The sequence below is a fragment of the Oncorhynchus keta genome, unplaced genomic scaffold (genome assembly GCF_023373465.1).
Source record: "Oncorhynchus keta strain PuntledgeMale-10-30-2019 unplaced genomic scaffold, Oket_V2 Un_contig_19903_pilon_pilon, whole genome shotgun sequence".
Classification (NCBI taxonomy): Eukaryota; Metazoa; Chordata; class Actinopteri; order Salmoniformes; family Salmonidae; genus Oncorhynchus; species Oncorhynchus keta.
In genome coordinates this window covers 27,783-45,477 of record NW_026281723.1, presented here as the reverse complement: position 1 = coordinate 45,477, position 17,695 = coordinate 27,783, and the positions used below count along the sequence as shown (strand labels likewise).

The window sequence follows — 17,695 nt, the reverse complement described above, 5'->3', positions numbered from 1 at the left end:
AACAGCACCGGGTGGGTCAGGAAGCAACAGCACCGGGTGGGTCAGGAAGCAACAGCACCGGGTGGGTTAGGAAGCAACAGCACCAGGTGGGTTGGCGTCTTTACAGGCCTCCATGGTTCAGAAACAAGAGAATGGTGGATGTCTTTCCACCAGCCCTGTCAATGTCTACATGAATATTCATGCCAGTTAAAGTAACAGGGCCAACCTACACTGCAGGTAGGGCAGGCCTATTCATGCCCATTACAGTAACAGGGCCAACCTACACTGCAGGTAGGGCAGGCCTATTCATGCCCATTAAAGTAACAGGGCCAACCTACACTGAAGGTAGGGCAGGCCTATTCATGCCCATTAAAGTAACAGGGCCAACCTACACTGCAGGTAGGGCAGGCCTATTCATGCCCATTACAGTAACAGGGCCAACCTACACTGCAGGTAGGGCAGGCCTATTCATGCCCATTACAGTAACAGGGCCAACCTACACTGCAGGTAGGGCAGGCCTATTCATGCCCATTAAAGTAACAGGGCCAACCTACACTGCAGGTAGGGCAGGCCTATTCATGCCCATTAAAGTAACAGGGCCAACCTACACTGCAGGTAGGGCAGGCCTATTCATGCCCATTACAGTAACAGGGCCAACCTACACTGCAGGTAGGGCAGGCCTATTCATGCCCATTACAGTAACAGGGCCAACCTACACTGCAGGTAGGGCAGGCCTATTCATGCCCATTACAGTAACAGGGCCAACCTACACTGCAGGTAGGGCAGGCCTATTCATGCCCATTACAGTAACAGGGCCAACCTACACTGCAGGTAGGGCAGGCCTATTCATGCCCATTACAGTAACAGGGACAACCTACACTGCAGGTAGGGCAGGCCTATTCATGCCCATTACAGTAACAGGGCCAACCTACACTGCAGGTAGGGCAGGCCTATTCATGCCCATTACAGTAACAGGGCCAACCTACACTGCAGGTAGGGCAGGCCTATTCATGCCCATTACAGTAACAGGGCCAACCTACACTGCAGGTAGGGCAGGCCTATTCATGCCCATTAAAGTAACAGGGCCAACCTACACTGCAGGTAGGGCAGGCCTATTCATGCCCATTACAGTAACAGGGACCAACCTACACTGCAGGTAGGGCAGGCCTATTCATGCCCATTACAGTAACAGGGCCAACCTCACTGCAGGTAGGGGCAGGCCTATTCATGCCCATTACAGTAACAGGGCCAACCTACACTGCAGGTAGGGCAGGCCTATTCATGCCCATTACAGTAACAGGGCCACCTACACTGCAGTTAGGGCAGGCCTATTCATGCCCATTAAAGTAACAGGGCCAACCTACACTGCAGGTAGGGCAGGCCTATTCATGCCCATTAAAGTAACAGGGCCAACCTACACTGCAGGTAGGGCAGGCCTATTCATGCCCATTACAGTAACAGGGCCAACCTACACTGCAGGTAGGGCAGGCCTATTCATGCCCATTACAGTAACAGGGCCAACCTACACTGCAGGTAGGGCAGGCCTATTCATGCCCATTACAGTAACAGGGCCAACCTACACTGCAGGTAGGGCAGGCCTATTCATGCCCATTACAGTAACAGGGCCAACCTACACTGCAGGTAGGGCAGGCCTATTGATAACATGGGAAGGCTGCATCCTAGTCCACTATACCGTCCACTAGTTTGAGCCCCAAAAGTAGTGCACTATAAAAGGGACGAGGGCACCATTTAGGACACAGGCCTTAAGCCTAACATTTTTAGAACACGGGCCTTAAGTCTAACATTTTATAAAAGTGACTTGTCAGCATTAGGCCAAATATCTCACCCATGGGAAGATGAGGTACTGTGAGCAGTCTAGAGACACTCCCAAACAACCTTTAAGAAGACAAGTCTAACTAGTCATTGACCTATTTAAATAGGTCAGTGACATGGACAATAACCCGCTAGTCATCTCAACGTTCAGTTCCTGCTGTCTCAGCTAAAAACAGAGCCTTGTGACTAACAATTAGACCACAACTGACAACATATTCTACCATCCAGCTGTGATAAAGATCAAGAGGTGTAAGACCACATGTAACGTACGCCTCAAACGCCTGACAGTTTACCACGACCCCCCTCCCTAGATGGCTCCTGTTTACCATGCAGTCAGCTAGATGGCTTGGTAGTTAGCAGTCAGCTAGATGGCTTGGTAGTTAGCAGTCAGCTAGATGGCTTGGTAGTTAGCAGTCAGCTAGATGGCTTGGTAGTTAGCAGTCAGCTAGATGGCTTGGTAGTTAGCAGTCAGCTAGATGGCTTGGTAGTTAGCAGCACAGTCAGCTAGATGGCTTGGTAGTTAGCAGCAGTCAGCTAGATGGCTTGGTAGTTAGCTAGCACAGTCAGCTAGATGGCTTGGTAGTTAGCAGCACAGTCAGCTAGATGGCTTGGTAGTTAGCAGCACAGTCAGCTAGATGGCTTGGTTGGTAGTTAGCAGCACAGTCAGCTAGATGGCTTGGTAGTTAGCAGCACAGTCAGCTAGATGGCTTGGTAGTTAGCAGCACAGTCAGCTAGATGGCTTGGTAGTTAGCAGCACAGTCAGCTAGATGGCTTGGTAGTTAGCAGCACAGTCAGCTAGATGGCTTGGTAGTTAGCAGCACAGTCAGCTAGATGGCTTGGTAGTTAGCAGCACAGTCAGCTAGATGGCTTGGTAGTTAGCAGCACAGTCAGCTAGATGGCTTGGTAGTTAGCAGCACAGTCAGCTAGATGGCTTGGTAGTTAGCAGCACAGTCAGCTAGATGGCTTGGTAGTTAGCAGCACAGTCAGCTAGATGGCTTGGTAGTTAGCAGCACAGTCAGCTAGATGGCTTGGTAGTTAGCAGCACAGTCAGCTAGATGGCTTGGTAGTTAGCAGCACAGTCAGCTAGATGGCTTGGTAGTTAGCAGCACAGTCAGCTAGATGGCTTGGTAGTTAGCAGCACAGTCAGCTAGATGGCTTGGTAGTTAGCAGCACAGTCAGCTAGATGGCTTGGTAGTTAGCAGCACAGTCAGCTAGATGGCTTGGTAGTTAGCAGCACAGTCAGCTAGATGGCTTGGTAGTTAGCAGCACAGTCAGCTAGATGGCTTGGTAGTTAGCAGCACAGTCAGCTAGATGGCTTGGTAGTTAGCAGCACAGTCAGCTAGATGGCTTGGTAGTTAGCAGCACAGTCAGCTAGATGGCTTGGTAGTTAGCAGCACAGTCAGCTAGATGGCTTGGTAGTTAGCAGCACAGTCAGCTAGATGGCTTGGTAGTTAGCAGCACAGTCAGCTAGATGGCTTGGTAGTTAGCAGCACAGTCAGCTAGATGGCTTGGTAGTTAGCAGCACAGTCAGCTAGATGGCTTGGTAGTTAGCAGCACAGTCAGCTAGATGGCTTGGTAGTTAGCAGCACAGTCAGCTAGATGGCTTGGTAGTTAGCAGCACAGTCAGCTAGATGGCTTGGTAGTTAGCAGCACAGTCAGCTAGATGGCTTGGTAGTTAGCAGCACAGTCAGCTAGATGGCTTGGTAGTTAGCAGCACAGTCAGCTAGATGGCTTGGTAGTTAGCAGCACAGTCAGCTAGATGGCTTGGTAGTTAGCAGCACAGTCAGCTAGATGGCTTGGTAGTTAGCAGCACAGTCAGCTAGATGGCTTGGTAGTTAGCAGCACAGTCAGCTAGATGGCTTGGTAGTTAGCAGCACAGTCAGCTAGATGGCTTGGTAGTTAGCAGCACAGTCAGCTAGATGGCTTGGTAGTTAGCAGCACAGTCAGCTAGATGGCTTGGTAGTTAGCAGCACAGTCAGCTAGATGGCTTGGTAGTTAGCAGCACAGTCAGCTAGATGGCTTGGTAGTTAGCAGCACAGTCAGCTAGATGGCTTGGTAGTTAGCAGCACAGTCAGCTAGATGGCTTGGTAGTTAGCAGCACAGTCAGCTAGATGGCTTGGTAGTTAGCAGCACAGTCAGCTAGATGGCTTGGTAGTTAGCAGCACAGTCAGCTAGATGGCTTGGTAGTTAGCAGCACAGTCAGCTAGATGGCTTGGTAGTTAGCAGCACAGTCAGCTAGATGGCTTGGTAGTTAGCAGCACAGTCAGCTAGATGGCTTGGTAGTTAGCAGCACAGTCAGCTAGATGGCTTGGTAGTTAGCAGCACAGTCAGCTAGATGGCTTGGTAGTTAGCAGCACAGTCAGCTAGATGGCTTGGTAGTTAGCAGCACAGTCAGCTAGATGGCTTGGTAGTTAGCAGCACAGTCAGCTAGATGGCTTGGTAGTTAGCAGCACAGTCAGCTAGATGGCTTGGTAGTTAGCAGCACAGTCAGCTAGATGGCTTGGTAGTTAGCAGCACAGTCAGCTAGATGGCTTGGTAGTTAGCAGCACAGTCAGCTAGATGGCTTGGTAGTTAGCAGCACAGTCAGCTAGATGGCTTGGTAGTTAGCAGCACAGTCAGCTAGATGGCTTGGTAGTTAGCAGCACAGTCAGCTAGATGGCTTGGTAGTTAGCAGCACAGTCAGCTAGATGGCTTGGTAGTTAGCAGCACAGTCAGCTAGATGGCTTGGTAGTTAGCAGCACAGTCAGCTAGATGGCTTGGTAGTTAGCAGCACAGTCAGCTAGATGGCTTGGTAGTTAGCAGCACAGTCAGCTAGATGGCTTGGTAGTTAGCAGCACAGTCAGCTAGATGGCTTGGTAGTTAGCAGCACAGTCAGCTAGATGGCTTGGTAGTTAGCAGCACAGTCAGCTAGATGGCTTGGTAGTTAGCAGCACAGTCAGCTAGATGGCTTGGTAGTTAGCAGCACAGTCAGCTAGATGGCTTGGTAGTTAGCAGCACAGTCAGCTAGATGGCTTGGTAGTTAGCAGCACAGTCAGCTAGATGGCTTGGTAGTTAGCAGCACAGTCAGCTAGATGGCTTGGTAGTTAGCAGCACAGTCAGCTAGATGGCTTGGTAGTTAGCAGCACAGTCAGCTAGATGGCTTGGTAGCACAGTCAGCTAGATGGCTTGGTAGTTAGCACACAGTCAGCTAGATGGCTTGGTAGTTAGCAGCACAGTCAGCTAGATGGCTTGGTAGTTAGCAGCACAGTCAGCTAGATGGCTTGGTAGTTAGCAGCACAGTCAGCTAGATGGCTTGGTAGTTAGCAGCACAGTCAGCTAGATGGCTTGGTAGTTAGCAGCACAGTCAGCTAGATGGCTTGGTTAGTTGGCTTGGTAGTTAGCAGCACAGTCAGCTAGATGGCTTGGTAGTTAGCAGCACAGTCAGCTAGATGGCTTGGTAGTTAGCAGCACAGTCAGCTAGATGGCTTGGTAGTTAGCAGCACAGTCAGCTAGATGGCTTGGTAGTTAGCAGCACAGTCAGCTAGATGGCTTGGTAGTTAGCAGCACAGTCAGCTAGATGGCTTGGTAGTTAGCAGCACAGTCAGCTAGATGGCTTGGTAGTTAGCAGCACAGTCAGCTAGATGGCTTGGTAGTTAGCAGCACAGTCAGCTAGATGGCTTGGTAGTTAGCAGCACAGTCAGCTAGATGGCTTGGTAGTTAGCAGCACAGTCAGCTAGATGGCTTGGTAGTTAGCAGCACAGTCAGCTACCTAGCTTGCTAACCTAGAATCTCCTAGCTAAAATGTATAACTATAGTAGCTAAACAGTGTTACAACTCACGAGAATCAAGCTGCACATCTCGATGGGTCCCAATGTCTGTCTGACTCCCACACCAACTTACAGTTCAAAATGCAGAATCATCTTCCAAGTTTTTTTGTTGTTGCAAAAAACATAGTGCTGCAACAACAAACAAACAAACAAACAAACAAAAACAAGACAAAGCATTGAGTTCAAACTTCCCGTGCTGCATGGACACACACACACACACACAGGGAACTGAACTCTCACAACTACCAGACTTTGAGGCAGTGTCTGAATTTATACGTTGTGACGACACGCACTTTGGAGCGAACCATTTACTGGTCGTAGGGGTGGTCGGGTTTACTCATTAAATATCATGATATCAAGGCTGTCGCGTATTTAGCCATAACCTTATGTGGTTATGACTGTTTTGATACGGTCAATAATCAAAAGTATGTAAAGATAGTGAGAGATACTGTATCAGACTTTACCGATCACATAGCGGCCGCCTCACCTCAACGATGGTCTCATCCGCACCGCAGTAATCGAAAGCACATAAAAAAATTAATCAGATTTAAAGGTTTGTAATAGTTGTTGACTGACCGTAAACAACTTTGTGAAAAAGTAGGTCATATGTACAAGGATTACACAATGCACATGTATGTGTAAACCACGATAAAGGAGTTATAGTTAGTTATATTGCCAAAACTACTGAAATGTGTTGGATATTTTATTTGAGTGACTTTCTGAGCAAATAGTCTCACAGTGGAAGTGTTTAAAAAAAAAAGGTGTTTTCAAATGACCTAAAAGCGTTATGGGTTGGGATGATGTCACGAGAATACCACCAGATATTTGCATAATGTTATGCAGCATGCCTTTTGCACACATTGTATATAGACTCCCCTTTTTTTTCTACTATGTTATTGACTTGTTAATTGTTTACTCCATGTGTAACTCTGTGTTGTCTGTTCACACTGCTTTGCTTTATCTTGGCCAGGTCGCAGTTGCAAATGAGAACTTGTTCTCAACTAGCCTACCTGGTTAAATAAAGGTGTTCTCAATTAGCCTACCTGGTTAAATAAAGGTGTTCTCAACTGGCCTACCTGGTTAAATAAAGGTGTTCTCAATTAGCCTACCTGGTTAAATAAAGGTGTTCTCAACTAGCCTACCTGGTTAAATAAAAAATAAAAAAATAAAAAAATAAATACAACACTTGTTTTTAGTCCAGGAAAAGTTGCAAATGTGGTCCAATTTATTTGAGGGTTAACTGCATTTCACCACTAGTCATGTTTCATTATTTATCCTTGATTAGAGGGGTACCGTGGCCAATTCTAAATAATAAAAAAATACTTCCTAACAGCTTCTACCCCCAAGCCATAAGACTCTTGAGGACTATTTGCTTATTCCTGTCTGGTGGTAATGGGGTAACCGTGGTAACACATCAGAGTGTTCATACCTTTCTGTGTGGTGGTAATGAGGTTACCATGGTAACACATCAGAGTGTTCATACCTTTCTGTGTGGTGGTAATGGGGTTACCGTGGTAACACATCAGAGTGTTCATACCTTCCTGTGTGGTGGTAATGGGGTTACCGTGGTAACATGTCAGAGTGTTCATACCTTCCTGTGTGGTGGTAATTGGGTTACCGTGGTAACATGTCAGCGTGGGCATACCTTCCTGTCTGGTGTCCCATGTACAACAGGGGTTACCTGGTCCAGAATACACCGGGTTTCTCCCTCCCCATATTGACTGATCCTGGTCCAGAATACACAAGGTTTCTCCCTCCCCATATTGACTGATCCTGGTTCAGAATACACAGGGTTTCTCCCTCCCCATATTGACTGATCCTGGTCCAGAATACACAGGGTTTCTCCCTCCCCATATTGACTGATCCTGGTTCAGAATACACAGGGTTTCTCCCTCCCCATATTGACTGATCCTGGTCCAGAATACACAGGGTTTCTCCCCCATATTGACTGATCCTGGTCCAGAATACACAGGGTTTCTCCCTCCCCATATTGACTGATCCTGGTCCAGAATACACAGGGTTTCTCCCTCCCCATATTGACTGATCCTGGTCCAGAATACACAGGGTTTCTCCCTCCCCATATCGACTGATCTTGGTCCAGAATACACAGGGTTACTCCCTCCCCATATTGACTGATCCTGGTCCAGAATACACAGGGTTCCTCCCTCCTTATATTGACTGATCCTGGTCCAGAATACACAGGTTTTCTCCCTCCCATATTGACTGATCCTGGTTCAGAGACATCAGTATCAAGCCTGTCTGTTAGAGTGCCAGGTCTCTGTCCATTCAGAGACATCAGTATCTGTCTGTCAGAGTGCCAGGTCTCTGTCCATTCAGAGACATCAGTATCTGTCTGTCAGAGTGCCAGGTCTCTGTCCATTCAGAGACATCAGTATCTGTCTGTCAGAGTGCCAGGTCTCTGTCCATTCAGAGACATCAGTATCTGTCTGTCAGAGTGCCAGGTCTCTCTCCATTCAGAGACATCAGTATCTGTCTGTCAGAGTGCCTGGTCTCTCTCCATTCAGAGACATCAGTATCTGTCTGTCAGAGTGCACAGGTCTCTCTCCATTCAGAGACATCAGTATCTGTCTGTCAGAGTGCCAGGTCTCTCTCCATTCAGAGACATCAGTATCTGTCTGTCAGAGTGCCAGGTCTCTCTCCATTCAGAGACATCAGTATCTGTCTGTCAGAATGCCAGGTCTCTGTCCATTCAGAGACATCAGTATCTGTCTGTCAGAGTGCCAGGTCTCTCTCCATTCAGAGACATCAGTATCTGTCTGTCAGAGTGCCAGGTCTCTCCCATTCAGAGACCTCAGTATCTGTCTGTCAGAGTGCCAGGTCTCTCTCCATTCAGAGACATCAGTATCTGTCTGTCAGAGTGCCAGGTCTCTCTCCATTCAGAGACATCAGTATCTGTCTGTCAGAGTGCCAGGTCTCTCTCCATTCAGAGACATCAGTATCTGTCTGTCAGAGTGCCAGGTCTCTCTCCATTCAGAGACATCAGTATCTGTCTGTCAGAGTGCCAGGTCTCTCTCCATTCAGAGACATCAGTATCTGTCTGTCAGAGTGCCAGGTCTCTCTCCATTCAGAGACATCAGTATCAAGCCTGTCTGTCAGAGTGCCAGGTCTCTCTCCATTCAGAGACATCAGTGTCTGTCTGTCAGAGTGCCAGGTCTCTCTCCATTCAGAGACATCAGTATCTAGCCTGTCTGTCAGAGTGCCAGGTCTCTCTCCATTCAGAGACCTCAGTATCAAGCCTGTCTGTCAGAGTGCCAGGTCTCTCTCCATTCAGAGACATCAGTATCTGTCTGTCAGAGTGCCAGGTCTCTCTCCATTCAGAGACATCAGTATCTGTCTGTCAGAGTGCCAGGTCTCTCTCCATTCAGAGACATCAGTATCTAGCCTGTCTGTCAGAGTGCCAGGTCTCTGTCCATTCAGAGACATCAGTATCTGTCTGTCAGAGTGCCAGGTCTCTGTCCATTCAGAGACATCACTATCTGTCTATCAGAGTGCCAGGTCTCTCTCCATTCAGAGACATCAGTATCTGTCTGTCAGAGTGCCAGGTCTCTGTCCATTCAGAGACATCAGTATCTGTCTGTCAGAGTGCCAGGTCTCTCTGTCCATTCAGAGACATCAGTATCTGTCTGTCAGAGTGCCAGGTCTCTCTCCATTCAGAGACATCAGTATCTAGCCTGTCTGTCAGAGTGCCAGGTCTCTGTCCATTCAGAGACATCACTATCTGTCTATCAGAGTGCCAGGTCTCTCTCCATTCAGAGACCTCAGTATCAAGCCTGTCTGTCAGAGTGCCAGGTCTCTCTCCATTCAGAGACATCAGTGTCTGTCTGTCAGAGTGCCAGGTCTCTCTCCATTCAGAGACATCAGTATCTAGCCTGTTTGTCAGAGTGCCAGGTCTCTCTCCATTCAGAGACCTCAGTATCAAGCCTGTCTGTCAGAGTGCCAGGTCTCTCTCCATTCAGAGACATCAGTATCTGTCTGTCAGAGTGCCAGGTCTCTCTCCATTCAGAGACATCAGTATCTGTCTGTCAGAGTGCCAGGTCTCTCTCCATTCAGAGACATCAGTATCTGTCTGTCAGAGTGCCAGGTCTCTCTGTCCATTCAGAGACCTCAGTGTCAAACCCATCTGTCAGTCTGGACTCCCTCACATCATCATGCTAGTCTCCATGTGCTGGCTCCATACATGTTTCATTTAAAATGACTTAAATGTAATGTTTCTGGGAACAAATAGTGACTGTTTTTTAAAACCAATGGCAGTTAGTAGAGGTAATATCTGAAACACAAACATGTTGAAGTTTGAAAAATCAGACTAAACCTACCTAATTCCTAATTCTGTTCTCCCCATCGACAACCGTTGGTTGAGAAGGCAGAGGTAAGGATTGGAGGTGAGGTCTTTGCCAGAGCCCCATTGATGGACATTGGCAGAGTAGACCAGCTCTTGGCCCATTCATCAAAGATACTGGTTGGTCACACCCATGACATTATTAGTAGTGGTTATGATAGGCCTGCTGGAACCAACCCGAGTGCTGAGGTCACCTTTCACTTATCAGTAGTGGTTAATGTCATTATCAGTAGGGGTTAATGTCATTATCAGTAGTGGTTAATGTCATTATCAGTAGTGGTTAATGTCATTATCAGTAGTGGTTAATGTCATTATCAGTATTGGTTAATGTCCAATAGTGGTTAATGTCAGAACCTCATGCAGGAAGTAATGGTCCTAGCTCCAGAACCCCATGCAGGAAGTAATGGTCCTAGCTCCAGAACCCCATGGAGGAAGTAATGGTCCTAGCTCCAGAACCCCATGCAGGAAGTAAAGGTCCTAGCTCCAGAACCCCATGCAGGAAGTAAAGGTCCTAGCTCCAGAACCCCATGCAGGAAGTAATGGTCCTAGCTCCAGAACCCCATGCAGGAAGTAATGGTCCTAGCTCCAGAACCCCATGCAGGAAGTAATGGTCCTATCTCCAGAACCCCATGCAGGAAGTAATGGTCCTAGCTCCAGAACCTCATGCAGGAAGTAATGGTCCTAGCTCCAGAACCCCATGCAGGAAGTAATGGTCCTAGTTCCAGAACCCCAGGCAGGAAGTAATGGTCCTAGTTCCAGAACCCGATGCAGGAAGTAAAGGTCCTAGCTCCAGAACCTCATGCAGGAAGTAATGGTCCTAGTTCCAGAACCCCAGGCAGGAAGTAATGGTCCTAGTTCCAGAACCCGATGCAGGAAGTAAAGGTCCTAGCTCCAGAAACTCATGCAGGAAGTAAAGGTCCTAGTTCCAGAACCCCAGGCAGGAAGTAATGGTCCTAGTTCCAGAACCCGATGCAGGAAGTAAAGGTCCTAGCTCCAGAACCCCATGGAGGAAGTAATGGTCCTAGCTCCAGAACCCCATGCAGGACAGGAAGTAATGGTCCTATCTCCAGAACCCCATGCAGGACAGGAAGTAATGGTCCTAGCTCCAGAACCCCATGCAGGACAGGAAGTAATGGTCCTAGCTCCAGAACCCCATGCAGGACAGGTAATGGTCCTAGCTCCAGAACCCCATGCAGGACAGGAAGTAATGGTCCTAGCTCCAGAACCTCATGTAGGAGGTAATGTTCCTAGCTCCAGAACCCCAAGCAGGAAGTAATGGTCCTAGCTCCAGAACCTCATGTAGGAGGTAATGGTCCTAGCTCCAGAACCCAAGCAGGAAGTAATGGTCCTAGCTCCAGAACCTCATGTAGGAGTAATGGTCCTAGCTCCAGAACCCCAGGCATGAAGTAAAGGTCCTAGCTCCAGAACCTCATGTAGGAGGTAATGGTCCTAGCTCCAGAACCCCATGCAGGAAGTAATGGTCCTAGCTCCAGAACCCCAGGCATGAAGTAAAGGTCCTAGCTCCAGAACCCCATGCAGGAAGTAATGGTCCTAGCTCCAGAACCCCAAGCAGGAAGTAATGGTCCTAGCTCCAGAACCCCATGCAGGAAGTAATGGTCCTAGCTCCAGAACCTCACGTAGGAGGTAATGGTCCTAGCTCCAGAACCCCATGCAGGAAGTAATGGTCCTAGCTCCAGAACCCCATGGAGGAAGTAATGGTCCTAGCTCCAGAACCCCATGCAGGAAGTAATGGTCCTAGCTCCAGAACCCCATGCAGGAAGTAATGGTCCTAGCTCCAGAACCCCATGCAGGAAGTAATGATCCTAGCTCCAGAACCCCATGCAGGAAGTAATGGTCCTAGCTCCAGAACCCCATGCAGGAAGTAATGGTCCTAGCTCCAGAACCCCATGCAGGAAGTAAAGGTCCTAGCTCCAGAACCCCATGCAGGAAGTAATGGGCCTAGCTCCAGAACACCATGCAGGAAGTAAAGGTCCTAGCTCCAGAACCCCATGCAGGAAGTAAAGGTCCTAGCTTCAGAACCCCATGCAGGAAGTAAAGGTCCTATCTCCAGAACCCCATGCAGGAAGTAATGGTCCTAGCTCCAGAACCCCATGCAGGAAGTAAAGGTCCTAGCTCCAGAACCCCATGCAGGAAGTAATGGTCCTATCTCCAGAACCCCAAGCAGGAAGTAATGGTCCTAGCTCCAGAACCCCATGCAGGAAGTAAAGGTCCTATCTCCAGAACCCCAAGCAGGAAGTAAAGGTCCTAGCTCCAGAACCCCAAGCAGGAAGTAATGGTCCTAGCTCCAGAACCCCATGCAGGAAGTAAATGTCCTAGCTCCAGAACCCCATGCAGGAAGTAAAGGTCCTAGCTCCAGAACCCCATGCAGGAAGTAAAGGTCCTAGCTCCAGGACCCCATGCAGGAAGTAATGGTCCTAGCTCCAGAACCCCATGCAGGAAGTAATGGTCCTAGCTCCAGAACCACATGCAGGAAGTAATGGTCCTAGCTCCAGAACCCCATGCAGGAAGTAAAGGTCCTAACTCCAGAACCCCATGCAGGAAGTAAAGGTCCTAGCTCCAGAACCCCATGCAGGAAGTAAAGGTCCTATCTCCAGAACCCCAAGCAGGAAGTAAAGGTCCTAGCTCCAGGACCCCATGCAGGAAGTAAAGGTCCTATCTCCAGAACCCCATGCAGGAAGTAAAGGTCCTAGCTCCAGAACCCCATGCAGGAAGTAAAGGTCCTAGCTCCAGAACCCCATGCAGGAAGTAATGGTCCTATCTCCAGAACCCCATGCAGGAAGTAAAGGTCCTAGCTCCAGAACCCCATGCAGGAAGTAATGGTCCTATCTCCAGAACCCCAAGCAGGAAGTAATGGTCCTAGCTCCAGAACCCCATGCAGGAAGTAAAGGTCCTATCTCCAGAACCCCAAGCAGGAAGTAAAGGTCCTAGCTCCAGAACCCCAAGCAGGAAGTAATGGTCCTAGCTCCAGAACCCCATGCAGGAAGTAAATGTCCTAGCTCCAGAACCCCATGCAGGAAGTAAAGGTCCTAGCTCCAGAACCCCATGCAGGAAGTAAAGGTCCTAGCTCCAGAACCCCATGCAGGAAGTAAAGGTCCTAGCTCCAGAACCCCATGCAGGAAGTAAAGGTCCTAGCTCCAGAACCCCATGCAGGAAGTAAAGGTCCTAGCTCCAGGACCCCATGCAGGAAGTAATGGTCCTAGCTCCAGAACCCCATGCAGGAAGTAATGGTCCTAGCTCCAGAACCCCATGCAGGAAGTAATGGTCCTAGCTCCAGAACCCCATGCAGGAAGTAAAGGTCCTAACTCCAGAACCCCATGCAGGAAGTAAAGGTCCTAGCTCCAGAACCCCATGCAGGAAGTAAAGGTCCTAGCTCCAGAACCCCAAGCAGGAAGTAAAGGTCCTAGCTCCAGGACCCCATGCAGGAAGTAAAGGTCCTATCTCCAGAACCCCATGCAGGAAGTAAAGGTCCTAGCTCCAGAACCCCATGCAGGAAGTAAAGGTCCTAGCTCCAGAACCCCATGCAGGAAGTAATGGTCCTATCTCCAGAACCCCATGCAGGAAGTAAAGGTCCTAGCTCCAGAACCCCATGCAGGAAGTAATGGTCCTATCTCCAGAACCCCATGCAGGAAGTAATGGTCCTATCTCCAGAACCCCATGCAGGAAGTAATGGTCCTAGCTCCAGAACCCCATGCAGGACAGGAAGTAATGGTCCTAGCTCCAGAACCCCATGCAGGAAGTAATGGTCCTAGCTCCAGAACCCCATGCAGGAAGTAATGGTCCTAGCTCCAGAACCCCATGCAGGAAGTAATGGTCCTAGCTCCAGAACCCCATGCAGGAAGTAAAGGTCCTAGCTCCAGAACCCCAGGCAGGGGATGTGTGCAGCCAGGAGACTGTATGCAGGAAGTAAAGGTCCTAGCTCCAGAACCCCATGCAGGAAGTAATGGTCCTAGCTCCAGAACCCCATGCAGGAAGTAATGGTCCTAGCTCCAGAACCCCATGCAGGAAGTAATGGTCCTAGCTCCAGAACCCCATGCAGGAAGTAATGATCCTAGCTCCAGAACCCCATGCAGGAATTAATGGTCCTAGCTCCAGAACCCCATGCAGGAAGTAATGATCCTAGCTCCAGAACCCCATGCAGGAAATAAAGGTCCTAGCTCCAGAACCCCATGCAGGAAGTAATGGGCCTAGCTCCAGAACCCCATGCAGGAAGTAAAGGTCCTAGCTCCAGAACCCCATGCAGGAAGTAAAGGTCCTAGCTTCAGAACCCCATGCAGGAAGTAAAGGTCCTATCTCCAGAACCCCATGCAGGAAGTAATGGTCCTAGCTCCAGAACCCCATGCAGGAAGTAAAGGTCCTATCTCCAGAACCCCAAGCAGGAAGTAATGGTCCTAGCTCCAGAACCCCATGCAGGAAGTAAAGGTCCTATCTCCAGAACCCTAAGCAGGAAGTAAAGGTCCTAGCTCCAGAACCCCAAGCAGGAAGTAATGGTCCTATCTCCAGAACCCCATGCAGGAAGTAAAGGTCCTAGCTCCAGAACCCCATGCAGGAAGTAAAGGTCCTAGCTCCAGAACCCCATGCAGGAAGTAATGGTCCTATCTCCAGAACCCCATGCAGGAAGTAAAGGTCCTAGCTCCAGAACCCCATGCAGGAAGTAATGGTCCTATCTCCAGAACCCCATGCAGGAAGTAATGGTCCTATCTCCAGAACCCCATGCAGGAAGTAATGGTCCTAGCTCCAGAACCCCATGCAGGACAGGAAGTAATGGTCCTAGCTCCAGAACCCCATGCAGGAAGTAATGGTCCTAGCTCCAGAACCCCATGCAGGAAGTAATGGTCCTAGCTCCAGAACCCCATGCAGGAAGTAATGGTCCTAGCTCCAGAACCCCATGCAGGAAGTAAAGGTCCTAGCTCCAGAACCCCAGGCAGGGGATGTGCAGCCAGGAGACTGTATGCAGGAAGTAAAGGTCCTAGCTCCAGAACCCCATGGGGAAGTAAAGGTTCTAGCTCCAGAACCCCATGCAGGAAGTAATGGTCCTAGCTCCAGAACCCCATGCAGGAAGTAAAGGTCCTAGCTCCAGAACCCCATGCAGGGGATGTGTGCAGCCAGGAGACTGTATGCAGGGGATGTGTGCAGCCAGGAGACTGTATGCAGGCCATCTGGGTTTCTAATTAAAATGATCATTAATTGAAACATACAGTAAGTAGCCTGTTTTTGATCTAAAAGCTCTCAAAAAAGACAACACACCTCTCATCAATAAAACAAAAGCAAAAAAACCTATTAAAAATAAATACATACATTTCTACACAATTTATTTCATGGTCATTCAAGCCATTTCATGTCTGTCTTTGCTTGTAAACAAACATTTTATTGCACTGTAAGTAATTTGCGATCCAAGTTACGAACTTTGAAATGCACAAACTGTCACTAATGTTCACTTCTGTAAACGGTGTAGAGGTGCTAACTGAGGATGGTGAGTTGCAGTTAGTCATCTACCAATAAAGGGCCCTTTCCCGTAGTAGACCATCAAAGCTAAGTATAATCTCTTTTATTACCAATCGAGACAAGGCAGGCTGCTGCAGACAAGACAACATTTACATGAAAAGGAAAACAGGGACACCTACTGACAGAGTTGCAGAACTACATCCATATCACTTCTGTTGAGCAACTCTTTTTGCTGAGTGGAATCACCAATTAGTAGTTTTGACGATTGATCAAACGGGAAATGTACTAGCATCCGCCTGTTGTCATGGAAACAGTTGACCAAATCCAAGCAGGTGATTATTTTTTTATTATTTTATTATTTAACCTTTATTTCACTAAGCAAGTCAGTTAAGAAACAAATGTGCAAATTTACAATGACGACTTACCTCGGGCAAACCCGAACAGCACTGGGTTTGGCCGGGACTCCCAATCACAGCCATGTGTGATTCAGCCTGGATTCGAACCAGGGACTGCCTCTTGCACTGAGATGCAGTGTCTTAGACCGCTGCGCCACTCGGGAGCCCTGTTCAACAGAGGCGTCTTCCCAAATGGCACCCTATTCCCTACGTAGTGCACTACTTTTCACCAGAGCCCTATGAGCCCTGATCAAAAGTAGTGCACTACATAGGGAATACAGGGTGACCTTTGGAAACTAATATGAGACCAGAAAAACATGAAAGGACCATCTGGTCGCCATAGACACCCAGTTATTGACACAACTACCTGTCAGACATTTAGTTCATCCACAGCTCATAGCAGAGAGATGAGATCATTCAACCTTAACGCCCCTCCAGGATAATGGGGGCAAAGGACCCCAGGACATAGGAGTCCATCTGGGATTGGGCCTTGTCTTTGGCTCTGGGAGCCCATGACTCAGGAGTAGAGGTGGAGGCCATTTTGGGGGATGGGTCAGCGTGTCAACGGGAGGGGGGCGGGGGGTTCTGGAGCAATGCCCATCAATGTTGTTGGTTGTGTAAAACAAAGTGTACAGAAGATGTGTAGTGTCTATGCTTGACAGTAATATTCAGTGTGTTGTCCAGAAGTATAGTGTCTATGCTTGACAGTAATATTCAGTGTGTTGTCCAGAAGTGTAGTGTCTATGCTTGATAGTAATAGTCAGTGTGTTGTACAGAAGTGTAGTGTCTATGCTTGACAGTAATATTCAGTGTGTTGTCCAGAAGTGTAGTGTCTATGCTTGACAGTAATATTCAGTGTGTTGTCCAGAAGTGTAGTGTCTATGCTTGATAGTAATAGTCAGTGTGTTGTACAGAAGTGTAGTGTCTATGCTTGACAGTAATATTCAGTGTGTGGTACAGAAGTGTAGTGTCTATGCTTGATAGTAATATTCAGTGTGTTGTCCAGAAGTGTAGCGTCTATGCTTGACAGTAATATTCAGTGTGTGGTACAGAAGTGTAGCGTCTATGCTTGACAGTAATATTCAGTGTGTGGTACAGAAGTGTAGCGTCTATGCTTGACAGTAATATTCAGTGTGTTGTCCAGAAGTGTAGTGTCTATGCTTGACAGTAATATTCAGTGTGTTGTCCAGAAGTGTAGTGTCTATGCTTGACAGTAATATTCAGTGTGTTGTCCAGAAGTGTAGTGTCCCAGAATGTACAGAATGTTGTCCCAGTCCTCTTTAACGGCTGTCCGAAGTTGCTGGATACTGGAAGACGCTGTCATACACGTCGATCCAGAGCATCCCAAACATGCTCAATGGGTAACATGTCTGGTGAGCATGCAGGCCATGGAAGAACTGGGACATGTTCAGCGTCCAGATCCTTCCTGTCCTTGTTGTGTCTTTGTCTTCTCTGTACCGGTAGACTTCCTGTCCTTGTTGTGTCTCTGCCTTCTCTGTACCGGTACACTTCCTGTCATTGTTATGTCTCTGCCTTCTCTGTACCGGTACACTTCCTGTCATTGTTATGTCTCTGCCTTCTCTGTACCGGTAGACTTCCTGTCATTGTTGTGTCTCTGTCTTCTCTGTACCGGTAGACTTCCTGTCATTGTTGTGTCTCTGTCTTCTCTGTACCGGTAGACTTCCTGTCATTGTTGTGTCTCTGTCTTCTCTGTACCGGTAGACTTCCTGTCATTGTTGTGTCTCTGTCTTCTCTGTACCGGTAGACTTCCTGTCATTGTTGTGTCTCTGTCTTCTCTGTACCGGTAGACTTCCTGTCATTGTTGTGTCTCTGTCTTCTCTGTACCGGTAGACTTCCTGTCA

General features: G+C 48.3%; 1 long non-coding RNA gene across 1 annotated transcript; it reads left to right on the top strand.

The window, feature by feature from the left end:
* Positions 1–343: 343 nt before the first annotated feature.
* LOC127920552 (uncharacterized) lies at positions 344–1,689 on the top strand. The gene is made up of 3 exons (XR_008106631.1): positions 344–378; positions 487–918; positions 1,621–1,689. It is a non-coding gene; the product is annotated as an uncharacterized LOC127920552 (long non-coding RNA).
* Positions 1,690–17,695: the final 16,006 nt, after the last annotated feature.